The following is a 13,859-nucleotide window of genomic DNA, read 5'->3' on the forward strand; positions in this document are numbered from 1 at the left end:
GACTATAGAGAGAAAAATTATGGTTCAATGCAAAACCATAATGTACCATTTTGGGTTCTGTCTTGAACATTTGCAAGTCCATGCCAAAGCTTTAGTTTTCCAGTTGTGCTCCAATATCTGCCTACATATCTCCAAATTAAAATTTCCATTTTTTTCTCTCTTCTGACTTGGAATCATTGAGAATTAAAAGGTCCCGTTTCCCAAATCCCTGCAAATTGAAGCTGCATGACTTGACATAAAACTCAAGAAAATTACCAAACAGATCATTTTATGCCTGTTGCTTTGTAAAGAAGTATGTTCACCACTCAGTAAGTTCACCATAAAACCTGAAGCTATCAGAACATTCAAATTTCAAAACAGGAAATTCATTGGATTGTGACTACAGTCCTCACTCCACCATGTGAAGACACTTAGAGCCCAACATCAAGAAATCTCTGTGGGGGCCAGCGCAGTGGCACAGCAGTTAAGTTTGCATAGTTTCGAATCCCTGGTGCGGACCTACGCACCGCTTATCACGCCATGCTGTGGCAGGCATCACATATAAAAGAAGAGGAAGATGAGCACAGACGTTAGCTCAAGGCTAATCTTCCTCAAAAGAAAAAAAAATCTTTTTGAGTGGCTGCTCTCTGGAATCAAAAACTAGGTTTTTACCTTGATCTATTTTTATCTTGTTTTCATAGATATTCCACCTCAGTAAATGCCTGATGGCTAGCATGATAAAGCATACCCTCTACTACGTGGTCTCAACATATGATTCAGCAGGTACTTAATGAACAAAAGGTGAGCAAACAAGAAATGGACTTATATGTTCTAAGGAAAGAAGAATAACGTCGTACTCCTTGGAATAGTAGGGGGACTAACAAAAATTCTTTGCTTAACCAAACTTTAGTCAGTCTCCTGAACCTTCTCATAAGACCATCTGTGCAATTACTTCTAAACTCCTCAGCAAGAACCCTATTAAGTCAGTTTAGTAAGAGTCCCTCATCCTTCATGCCTAATCACACTCAATATCTAATCAGGTTTCTCATCCTTCACAATTCACCAGGTGATGTCTGGTAAGCCTGCCCTATTTTCAGCATGAATCCTCTTAGCTCCATTCAGCCAAAATCCACAACACTTCATGTTTTCTCATAGTAATTTTCCATTCACTGACACCCCTAAGGTTCCTTGGCTACAAATTCTCACTTGCCCAATTCAGAATTGACCCTGTTGAATACTGAGGACTCTTTCACCTATTACAATAGTCCTGACTATATCAGTTTTTACCACTCTATTGTCCAGCTATGGATTTTCTCTGATAGTATTCAGAATCGATTAGCTTACCCAGTACCCAAAATCTCTTCCTTGGATGTTGACTCAAGTGCATAAGCAGCCCAATGAGGTCAGGTGGCACAATGAATTTCTATTCAGGGGAATCATTGTTTTGTCTCCCGGTGGAGGCACTCCTTCCTCTGGAAATAAGACCTCTTTGTTAGCAGAGCTTTAAGTCAAGGGAAAAGGAAGCAAAAATATTGTCACTCTCATTTCTGTCCCTTGGTTCATGGACCCATGAATTTTGGAATAAGAGAAACAAATACTGAGGTATCTTTTTCCATACTACAATAGTACTGAATAAAGTGGGATTTTTTTACATCTTTTAAACTTTGGTTTTTCTTGATCAGTTATTTTCTGAAAATAAGGTAGATCAGAGTCAATGTTGGAGCCCCAGCCTCCTCACCAGGACCCTAAGTTTGTGGCTTGAAGTCCACTCCTGAATGATGGATTGGGGATCTATTGGTGAGTCCCACTTCCAAAGCATTGCTCTAGACAAATGTGCGTTGAGGCTAGTAGGGCCAGATTTTCATTCATAGGATTTTGAGTATTCTCTAGAAGGTAAGTTAGAATCCCAGACAAAGAGAGGCTGGGTTAGAGTGCTAGGTTTCTCTGTTTGTTATAAATTGGGTGACAGTTCTAAAGAAGCAAAGCTGTGTTAGAGCCCCAGGTTTCTCTGTTCATAAGTATAAAGTTACCATTAGTTAAGAACATTGTAGCTACTCAGCAGACTGAAAACCTTCTTGAATCCTTGCTGAGTTTATGCTCTGCCCACTCTGTCTACTTCCTTACTTGTTGACATGATTTTACTAAGGATCACTCAGAATTTCAAAAGCCTCTTTGGGAAGCCTTAGATTTTCTCAAAAAGCTTCTCTAAAAGCTCTCCTTCACATCACCTCTGCCCCACAGCCTCCATCAGATTACATGTCAGTTCAAAAGAAAATATTAAAAGTCTCCTCCACAAACATTGCTAAACAGGCATCCTTAATTTGCCTCATTTGCCAAAGACATAATTCAGATGAAAATATAAAGTGCAGCTAAACCAGTGAGACTGTATTACTATATTTTATTGAATCAGAGCTAAAATTTTAGAATGAAAGCTTTAAAATTGTTATTTGCATCTGTCTCTAAGTATGTATGGGCCTTTATGTATACCGCATGAATACATGTTATTAATATGTGGTCTTTCCGACCTCTAGACGATAAATTCCCCTTTACTGAGGATGTCTTTGGTAAATAAAACTAGTTTTTACAATTGTTGGTAAAATAAAAACAGGCACATCTTCAGAGTTGTCAGCATTAAATATAATAACACAATATTTTTCTACTTGGATTTAGTACTCAAACACTAATGTTATCTCTACTAGATGCTTAAAACTATAAATCCAATCAAGGGAAAAGTTGTATATTAAAAATAAGTTCCTTAATGCATGTTAAGTTTAGCAATTAATTTAAAAGAAATAAATACAGAAGAATCAATTGTTTAACTTTTTGTTTCCTTTGCTTCTGTATTATTTTGATACTTGCCTAATTTTCAACAAGAAAAACAACTTTGGATGATTGCTAGATTTGAAATTATCACGATCAATTCAAAAATATTTATTAAAAACAAATTAATTGAATCGATACTGGTGGGATAAAATTTTATAAATATTCTTTTCAACAATGATTATGTTTTATAATATGCCTCCTTAAAAATAATCTCACAGGGGCTGGCCCCATGGCTGATTGGTTAAGTTCACAAGCTCCGCTGCAGGCGGCCCAGTGTTTTGTGGGTTCGAATCCTGGGCATGGACATGGCACTGCTCCCACATACCACAACTAGAAGGACCCACAACTAAGAACATACAACTATGTACTGGGGGGCTTTGGGGAAAAAAAGGAAAAAAATAAAATCTTAAAAAAAATAATAATCTCACAAATTTTTTTTTGAAACTCAAAACATTAAAGCCATACTAAATTAAGATAAATAAAGGATATTTATTGAATATCTAGATCATCTCCAAATAATTTAAAATATTGAAACATTAATTGTTAAAAATCACATACCTTTAGAAAATTATGAAATGATTTAGTTACAAATTTGCTACAGAATGATAGTATGTGGCCAACAGCTAACAATTGCTTAATTCCTAGTTTTCTCTGTACAAGAAAGGTGATTAATTGTTAAAACTCTAATCAATATATATAAGTAAAATGATTATGACTAACAAGGGTAAAGAAAAAATAAACCTATGTATACAAGGAAAGTAAGACACATTTTTGATAAATAAAGATATGAAAGATGTGGTTTTGTAAAGTAAAAATGTAATTTTCTCCTACTGTGGAATGACTACTTACTCAAGAAGGAAAAAGAAAGAGTAAGACAAATGTTGAACAGATGTTGAAAGGAAAAGTATTGTAGTTTTATGGGAAAGAAATTTTGGAAAAGGAATGTTATCATGTGTGGTCAAAGCTGGAAAATACTGGATAAATTTATTTACAATTTTTAAAAATTAGCCTTAAAATGAATAGTATGAGTGCAAAGCCAGAATTAATTCCTCTCTCTACTAAAGCAACAAAGTTTTCTTAGATTATTAATTTGCTATTAATATGAAATTGTAAAAGATTTCCTTTACCTTTTAATAGTTCTGCCTAGAATACCAAGGTTTTGTGTCTCAAAATACTTTCCTCTTCTTCATGCTGTCTTTATCAGTTCTTTGATTACTTTAGAAAACTAACTCTTCTCAATATTAAAACTGATACCAACCCTGATATCAGTTTCCCCACATTGAACCCAGCATATATGGGGTTAAAACCAAAATACTCATTCCCTGCTTACTCTCTGGCTTCCTGGCTCCAGAATCCACTATCCTCCATGGAGACAAACACTGTCAAGGACAAGCACCTGGATCAACTCCTCCCTGCAAAGATTTACAGGCTAGTGGGAAAGCTGCTGACCAGCAAGTTTATGGGCTCCCTCCTCTCAACAAGTGTCTCAAGGCCAAAGACAGGCTGGTGGGAAAGCTGCGACCAACAAGGCCATATGCTCCCACTCCCCTACGTAAAACCCCAAATAAAAACCCTGCCTTTTAGCTTTTCTGGGAGTTTAGGATTTCAGCATTAGCTGCCCTCTCTCCTTGCTCAGTGCTGTGCAAAAATAAAATTCCTACTTTCTTCCACTACACCTGGTGTCAGAGACTGGCTTGCTGTGCAATGGGTGGGCGAACTCACTTCAGGTTCAGTATCAAAACAGGTAGTTTTTAAAACTGTGGTCATGTGTCGCCCAATGATGGTGATATGTTTTCAGAAATGAATCAGGTGATTTTTTTGTATGTGAACATCACAGAGTGTACTTACACAAACCTAGATAGTATAGCATACTACACACCTAGGCTATATGGTATAGTCTATCACTCCTAGGCTACAAACCTGTACAGCATGTTAGTATACTAACTAGAGTAGGCAATTGTAACACAATGGCAAGTATTTTTGTATCTAGACATATCAAAATATAGATAAGATACAGTAAAGATGTGATATAAAAGAATAATGGTACACCTTTATAGGGCACTTAATATGAATGGAGCTTGCAGGATTGGAAGTTGCTCTGGGTGACTCAGTGACTGGGAGGTGAGTGAATGTGAAGGCCTAGGACATTACTCTACATTGCTGTAGATTTTATAAACACTGAACACTTAGGCTGCACTAAATTTATAAAAAAAAATATTCTTTTTTTAATAATAAATTAACCTTAGCTTGCTGGCACTTCTTTGTAATTTTTTAACTTTTTGACTCTTTTGTAATAACAGCTTAAAACACAATCACATTTTACAGCTGTACAAAAATATTTTATTTCTTTATACCCTTATCCTATAAGCTTCTTCTATTTTTAATTCTTTTTTACTTTTCAAATTTTTTGTTAAAAACTAAGATACAAACACACACATTAGCCTAGGCCCACACAGGTTAAGGATCATCAATGTCACTGTCTTCCACCTCCACATCTTGTACGGCTGAAAGGTCTTCAGGGGCAATAACATGCATGAAGCTGTCCTCTCCTGTGATAACAATGCCTTCTTCTGGAATACCTTCTGAATGACTTGCCTGAGGCTCTTATTTAGGAGGTGTCAATTTTTTTAGAGATAGGCCCATGGCAGCTTTGTTTTTTTTTTTTTTTTTGGTTTGTTTCTCTTTTTTTTTTTTATCATAGATTTGCTTTTAAGCATATAATGCACCATAAACATTCCTCTCTATTAATGAAGATTTTCCGGCATTGTGGTCCATGTTTTCAAACTTTCTAAGGGCTTGTTGAGGTCTGCAAAAGCTTCTGCTAAACCATTTACTGTGAATTTTTGGGGGGTTCTTATTTTTCTTCTCCTGCAGTTTCCTTTTTGCTTGCCTCTTCTATAGCTACGTGTTTCTGCTCCAGTTCCAACAACTCTTTAATAGTTAATTCCTCAGGAGCTACCTTTAAGAGGTCCTCAAAGTTATCCTCATCCACATGCTGGTTAAAGTTGTTTGACATTTCAACCACAGCCTTGTTGATTTTTACAACCTCCTCGTTCTCAGAAAATCATATGAAGTCATGGAAAAACCTCTTGAGCATCTTCTTCCACATGCCATTCATACTCTCAGTCAATCCATACATTCGTTACCCCAAACCCAAGAAAGGTTCTTGATGCAGTCATAGATGTTGTAGTTCTTTCTGAATTGCATCAGTGTCTTCCTCAGTTGCAGCAATAGTGTGGGCGAAGGTCCTCCTTAGGTAGTAGGATTAAAAACTGATATAACTCCTTGATCCATCAGGTGGATCAAAGAGATGGTGTTTGGAGAGAGAAACACTGCTTTGATATTGGGATGAAGATCACCAATAAAACAAGGATATCCATGAGCATTGTCAATAATAAGCACAATCTTGAAGGGTACATTATTATCCAAACAGTACTTCTCCATTTTGCCGGCATGGCTATTCAGGAGGGCATCTTGGAAGAGGAGCTGAATAATCCATGATGTCTTATTGCTCCTGTAGTACACTGGCAGTGTGTGCTTATTGACATGCTTGAAGTCCCTGGGATTCTCACTGTGCCAGGTCACAAAACCTGCAACATTGCCCACAAGCAAGATTGTTATCATTCCTTAAAAGCCTTGAAACTTGACCTTCTTATAAATGAAAGTCATTTCAGACATCTATTTCCAGAATAGGGAGGTTTCATCCATATTGAATATTTGCTATTGCAAGTAATTTCCCCCCACAATAAGTATATCTAGAGTTTCCAAAAATTTTTCAGCTGCCTTCACATCAGCACTCACAGACTCACCACTCACTTTCACATTATTCAATGTATGATGATTCTTGAGTCAGTTAAATCACTCAGAGCTAGCAGTAAATTCATGATAGTAGTCGCATCTAGCCTTCCCTTTCAGCATTGCAAACACATTTTTTGCTTTAGGGTCATGGTCATGGTGCAGAAAAGGATACATTTCTGTGTCTAGTCTTCAATCCAGGTCACTAGAAGTTTTTCTATGTCTGATACAAGCCCTTCTCAAATTTTTGTTAGTCTTGTTGCCTTCAATGAAGCAGATACTTAAACAGCCTCTATCACTTTGTTCTTGTTCTTTAAGATTGTAGCTTTGGTGGAATGGGACATTCCTGATTGAAGAGCAATAACAATCACTTATTTTCCACCTTCATAGTCCTTAATCAATTTTTTTGAGGAAGACTGGCCCTGAGCTAACATCTGTGCCCATCTTCCTCTATTTTATATGTGGAATGCCCACCACAGCATGGCCTGATAAGTGGTGTTCAGGTCCACACTTGGGATCCAAACTGGCAAACCCTGGGCTGCCAAAGTGGAATGTGCAAACTTAAACAACATGCCACCAGGCCAGCCCTTCTTAATCACTCTTAATTTTATTTCCAAGTCAGTCACTCAATTTGGCCTCTTATTGGCAACGTTAGCAGTGAATTTTGTATGCTTAGGGTCTATGATGAACAAAACAACATGAGGTTAAATCAAGCATAAGAAAAAATGATGCAATCAAGAGATGTTTTAAACATGAGATATATGAGGCTGCTCCTGGAGTAACATAGTATACTATTTACAGTAAAATTTTCTTTAATAAGTAGAAAGAGTAACTCTGTAATAACAATAAAAAGTATAGTATAGTAAATACATAAACCAGTAACATAGTAGTTTATTATCATTATTAATTATTATGTGCTGTACATAATTGTGTGTGCTATGCTTTTATGTGACTGGCAGTGTAGTAGGTTTGTTTACACCAGCACCACCAGAAACGCATAAGTAATGCATTGTGCTATGACGGCTACATCATCACTAGATGATAGCAATTTTTCAGCTCCATTAGAATTTTATGGGGCCATCATCATGTATGTGATTTGTTGTTGACCAAAAGGTCATTATGTCATACATGGATTTATGTAATTTTCTATATTTGCCTTTGAAATGTTCTAATTTCCACTTTGGTTAAATGAATAACTAAGTATTGCTTCATAATGATCATTTTTACATTTTTGGAAACTTCCCCAAATCAAATTTTGTATGAAGTTTTTTTGAACCCAAATTAACATTTAGATTTCCTGGAGAATCCCTGGAAGAGCTGAAAGAATTTGTCTTTCACCTTGTAAAAAATAAATTTTAAAATAATTAGCTTTATTTAGCATGTTAAGTTATATAGGAGAATTGTTAAATAAAAAGTGATGATAAACCTTTGTAGGATATATATGTCACTATATATGTGTGTGGATATATGTCACTAATATAGGTATTATATAAATTATATGAAGTTCATAGAAATTTGTCAATATCCTCATTGTCCCACTATTATATTAAAATGTTATAAGCCACAAAATAAGTAATCTCCCTTATAAAATGAACTCTCATCACACTTTAACCATGGCAGTTTTAGTCATTTGTCATTCACAGATACTAATTTTTAGACTTTGATTATTGTCTGTCTGAAAGTGCTTAAAATTAGCAAGGAGATGAGAGATCCATAATGCCATCACTTGAGGAACTCAGAGAACTTGCCTCTGGACTAAGTAAGAGTTTCCAGAAGTAGTGAAGAACCTCATGGTTTCGTAAAACTGCTAACCCCAAAGCAAGCAAAACAAGAATTAAATCCATGGGACTGAATAAACTGATGAGGATGATTATAATTTTTATGACTTTCTCTTTGAAACACTGCTGTTTTTTATTAGTTTTTCAGAATTAAGGAAACCTTTTTATCTTAAACTACATCTTAAATAACACAGCAATTTTTAAAGTATACCTTTATGATCTAAGATGAAATGACTACTTTGTCACCCTGCATAATTCCTCCAGAATTTGAAAATTCATATTGAATCTTCTTACTTTATGGAAACATTGTTATTTGCATAAGTTAAGTAAAAATGTATTATCCCTGTAACAGAACACAACAAGAAACATTAGTTATACAACCAAGGCTCTAATTAGAATGCCATATTAGAGAATGATACACATCTAATCAATTATGACCAGACAGCTTTAAGGAACTAAGGTTGACTTTAAAGACTCTCTTAGAAAACTTGGTCTATAACTGTCTTACTAGATACTAAGACTTTACTAGACACTAAGAAAGGTAACTTCTTGGCAGGCCCAGGAACCTCAGAATATTTTGGGGGCCTTGAGAACAAAAGAATTCTCCCAAATCCATAGTATTGCACACAAAATTGCAAGATCTTGGCTTGACTTCCTAGCCCTGAGACGCTCTTAAAAGTCCAGTCTGAGATTCTTTATGTAAAGTTCCAGCAAAGAAAACTCAAAAACTTTATGGGGTATGTCACTAATCTTGCTGCACTTGTGTAAACAATCAGGTCAAGTTTAATGACACTAGACTTATTTTGCAAACAAATTACTCTCACTTGATTCTCTTTGACAGCAACGGTGGAGACTTGAGAGAAAAAATTATGTTTCAACAGAAAATTACGGTGTACCTTGGGGGCTCCTCACTACATGCTTTGCTGGTCTTTAAAAAATTCTGAATTCATCAAGATCCTCCAGTATCTGGCTAAAACATTTTCAATTTTATCCCTTCTGAAGTTGAATCACTGAAACTAAATCATCCCTTTTCCTGATCTACAACGAGTCCTGCAGGTTGAAGCTGGATAACTTGATATGAATGACAAGGAAACAACCAAAACAGATGATGTATTAGTAACCTCCTTCTCAGCTGTTTTGTGGGCCACTCAGAAAGTTCACCAGAATCCTTGATGCCATTGCCACAGACATTCAAACTGCAAATCAGGAAATTCATTGAATTTCCACTGTTCTCCTTGTGTCATCATCTAAAGACATTTTGAGCCCAAGAACTAGAAATCTTCTTGACTGGTTGCTCCCTGAAATAAAGCTGAGTTTGTAACATTATTTTTTTTCTTTTTTCTTTCATAGAAACTCCTTATCATTAAATGCCTGATGTCTAGCACTATGCAGTACATAACACTCGGCTACCTGGTCTCAACAGGTGAATCAATTGGTCCTTAATGAACAAAGGATGACTGAAGGAGAAATGGACTTATATTATTCAAAGGAAAGAAGAGTCTCTTCTTCTTTTTTTTTTTTGAGGAAGATTAGCCCTGAGATAACTACTGCCAATCCTCCTCTTTTTGCTGAGGAAGACTGGCCCTGAGCTAACATCCATGTCAATCTTCCTCTACTTTATACGTGGGATGCCTACCACAGCATGGCTTTTGCCAACCAGTGCCATGTCCACACCCAGGATCCGAACCAACGAAGCCCTGGCTGCCAAGAGGTGGAACGTGCAAACTTAACCACTGTGCCTTCGGCCGGCCCCCTTATTTTCTTAAACAAATGAGGGGACTGACACTGATTCTTTGCTTGACAAAACTTTAGTCAGGCTCCTGAATCCCCTCCTAGGCCAATTTTGCGCATTTCTTGTAAATCCTTAGCAAGAACTATGTTAAGTCAGTTTGGCAAGAGTCACTCATTGTACTTGTATGATTGCCCTTGATATCTAGTTGGCTTTCTAATCCCCCATAATACAGCAGGAAATGCCTGAACTACCTGGCCTGTCTTCAGCAAGAGTTATGTTAGATTGATGTACCCACATATCCCCTTATCTTTCATGTTTCCTATTAGTAATTTTCTAAATGGTGACCCTACCAAGCTATTTGGCTATAAATTCTCACTTGCCCATGCTGTATTTGAGATTGAGCACAGTTTTATACTGAGATTTTTTTTCCCATTTTACAATATTGCTGAATAATTCTGGTTTTGGTGCTTTACCTACTGTTCAGCTATAGGTTGTTTGAGTGGAGAATCAGTCGCCCCAGGCAGCACAATAAATCTCTTCCTTGTCTGTTGATTCAGAGGCACGAGGAACCCAATGTAGGCAAGTGGCAGTCTTAACTTCAAGTTTAGTAGAATCCCTGTTTTCTTTCCTGGTGGAAGCATTCCTTCCTCCGGAACTAAGACCTCTATGTCAGCAGAGCATAAAGTCATGGGAAGAGGAATCAAAACTGTTGCTAAGGGGCACTCAGAGAAATAGGAAGTTGTGCTCCTCTCATTTCCATCCTTGATTCCTGATGTTTTGTGCTAGTATTAGCCTATCAACAAGCAATTTTGTGGTTGGAATGGCCTTTGTGGTTCTCATTATGATTGCAAGATGCCCTTCAGCAATAATCATGAGGAAAATTTCAAAAAATAACAGTTTATTACTTACAAGACCTGGAAATGACATAGCACACCTGGGGCCACACAGCAAGGTCACAGGTAGAGAGAAAGAGAGAGTGCACAGGACTGGGATTCTGTTTTTATTAGGGGTCAAAGGTAGGGGACTAGAGTTTCATGAGCTCACTCTTTATTGATGAATTTAAAACATAACAGCAGGAATTTAAAGCATGAGGGGGAAAAAAGTGACTTAAATGGTCACTTATTAAAGTCAACCAAGATTTCTAAAACGAAGTAACCTCAGTGGGGGAGGTGGCCTGGCTCTTTATCTGGTCATGTGGCTGGCAATGTGTTTATTTGAGACAGTTATCTTTGAAGTGCATGCCTCTTTGAAATGAATGCCTCAGCAAGCAAAGCTTAAGTTAGGCACTTTCATTACAAAACAGAAAAAAAAACCCACTATATCTGGCTATCAAAGAAACAGTACTAAATATGTGACTCTGATTCATAGCATATATAGCTTCTTGGGGAAACTTGCCATGACGGTGCAATATATTGCCACCTACCTGGTTTAGTAACCAAGTCTTCAAAAATTCCTTCCACACTTCTATCAAGCCATCTGCTTCAGAATAATGGGTAACATGGTAAGAGAGTGAATTCCATGAACACGAGGTCATTGCCACATGTATTTTGCTGTAATATGGGTCCTTAATCTGAATCAATGTTGAGTGGAATACCGTGACAGTGGATATGGCATTTTTTTAAGCCCTAGATGGTAGTTTGGCCAGTAACACTGCATGCGGGGAAGTTAAAATGCACTAAGGTTAACTGTCTATTCCAGTAAGAACTTCCAAAATAGAAGGGTCCCATTGTAATCAACATGCCACCAAGTAACTATCTGGCTGAATAACCTATGGAATGGTATCATATGGCAGAATAAGTGTCGCTGTCAGCTGCTGGCAGACTGGGCATTCAGTGTTGCTGAGCAAAAGCCAGTCTTACTAAGACATGCACAAATTCCATCCCTGAAACCATAGCCATCTTGTTTATGATCCCATTTGGTTATGACTGGGGTGGCTAGGGACAGAGGCTGATTAGTATCCACAGAATATGTCATCCTATCCACTCGATGATTTAAATTCTCCTCTGCTGAAGCCAATCTTTGGTGAACATTCACTTGGGACACAAATATTTTCATGTTATTTTCCCACTGAGAGAGGTCTATCCACCTAGCTTTTCCAAAATTTCATTGTCACCAAGTTTCCAATCATGTTCTTTTCAAATTCCTGATACTAAAGTCAAAGCATGGCCACAGCCCATGAATAATATATACACAATTGAGCTTCTGGCCACTTCTCTTTCCAAACAAAGTGAACAACCAGGTGCAATGCTTAACATTCTGCCCACTGGGAGAATATACCTTCTCCATGGTCATCTAGAGATGTCCCAGGGAAGGGCTGTATGACTGAAGTTCTCTACATTTGGTACCTGCACATCATGCAGAACCATCATAGATCAGGAGTTCATCTTTCCATGTTTTGTAGACTAATTGAAGAAAGTTCTCCATGAGGCCACAAGTTTGGATTGGGAGAGAAAAGTCAGTGCAGCAGAAATAAGGACCGTGGGCTCTGGGCCATGTCTTGATCTAAAGTTATTTGTATCTTCAGGGTGTGCTCTTGCCATATCATGTGTATATCACTTTAATTTCAAGATGGAGTACTTCAGTGCACTCCCAACATTATGACTTACTGGGTCACATGACACCCAGTTCATGATGAACAGCTCCAGTCACATGGTAACTTGGTGGCCCATGGTCAAATATTCAGTCTCTGGTAGGCCCCGTAGCAGGCCAAGTGATGTTTCTCAAAAGTAGATTAGACATCTGCAGGTGATAACAAGACCATGCTCTAACATCTTAAAACCCTGTCCTCTGCTTTCCATATTGGGACTGCCAAAGGCCCCAAAGAAAATTTCTATCTGCCTATGAAACATCTAAAAGATTGAGTCCACCACAATATATGGCCCAAGTGGCAGAGCAGCTTGCACAGCTGTCTGGAATTGTTGCGGTGCCTTCTCTCATTCTGTATCCTTTTCAAAATGATCAGCTTTGGGATGGCCCCGTGGCTGAGCGGTTAAGTTCACGCACTCCACTTCGGGGGCCCAGGGTTTCGCCGGTTCAGATCCTGGGCAGGGACATGGCACTGGGCCTACTGTGAGATGAAACTGAGCTAAAATTCCGTTAATTATCTGACTCTCAAAAGTCCCTATTCTGACTGGATGGGCACAGTGATATTTTGGTCTCCTTGGAACCAAGTAAGTTTAGAGCCAGTGTAGCATTCTAGAATTGTCTGATTGTTTCCTTTCCATCAATACTCAGTTACCCTAGTAAAAGGCAGTAGGTCCCTTTGGTGAAGGCTGAAAGGAAAGTAAACAATGTATATTTTCAGTAGTGTACTGGTGTCTTTCATCCACGGGATCTGGTCACCTCTTCATTCAAGGGGTTCTGCAGCTGCAAACTAGCTCATGCCTATGAATTGACTGAGAGGCCGACACTGTCTATTTTTTATAATTCAACGGCAGACTTTTGTAAATTTGTGCTAGAACTCTTCTGCTTATAATGATCAAGTAAGAATTTAGTAGGTTTTATGTTTGTTTTATTTTTACAAACACCATGATTAACTAGTCAATGCCATAGGTCTGTGTGAGTCAGACTATTTTGATTGCTGCTTTGACTCTGAAGTCCCTTATGATAACCACAACACCTTGCCTTTAGTGATTAAGTGAACCCAGTTGGCACCTGAGACTCTGAGATCCAATTATATTTAGATTTTCAAATTGAGTTGCTCAGTTCAAATTACAAGGTCTGTTCTAAAGAGAAGAGGAATCATGGAGTTT

At 37.7% G+C, this 13,859-nt stretch overlaps 1 long non-coding RNA gene across 1 annotated transcript; it reads right to left on the bottom strand.

The window, feature by feature from the left end:
- Nucleotides 1–3,271: 3,271 nt before the first annotated feature.
- Nucleotides 3,272–11,095, bottom strand: LOC139075499 (uncharacterized). The gene is made up of 2 exons (XR_011525876.1): nt 11,017–11,095; nt 3,272–6,392 (listed from the first exon to the last, which is right to left on the bottom strand). It is a non-coding gene; the product is annotated as an uncharacterized lncRNA (long non-coding RNA).
- Nucleotides 11,096–13,859: the final 2,764 nt, after the last annotated feature.

Source organism: Equus przewalskii, chromosome 1 (genome assembly GCF_037783145.1).
Source record: "Equus przewalskii isolate Varuska chromosome 1, EquPr2, whole genome shotgun sequence".
Taxonomy (NCBI): Eukaryota; Metazoa; Chordata; class Mammalia; order Perissodactyla; family Equidae; genus Equus; species Equus przewalskii.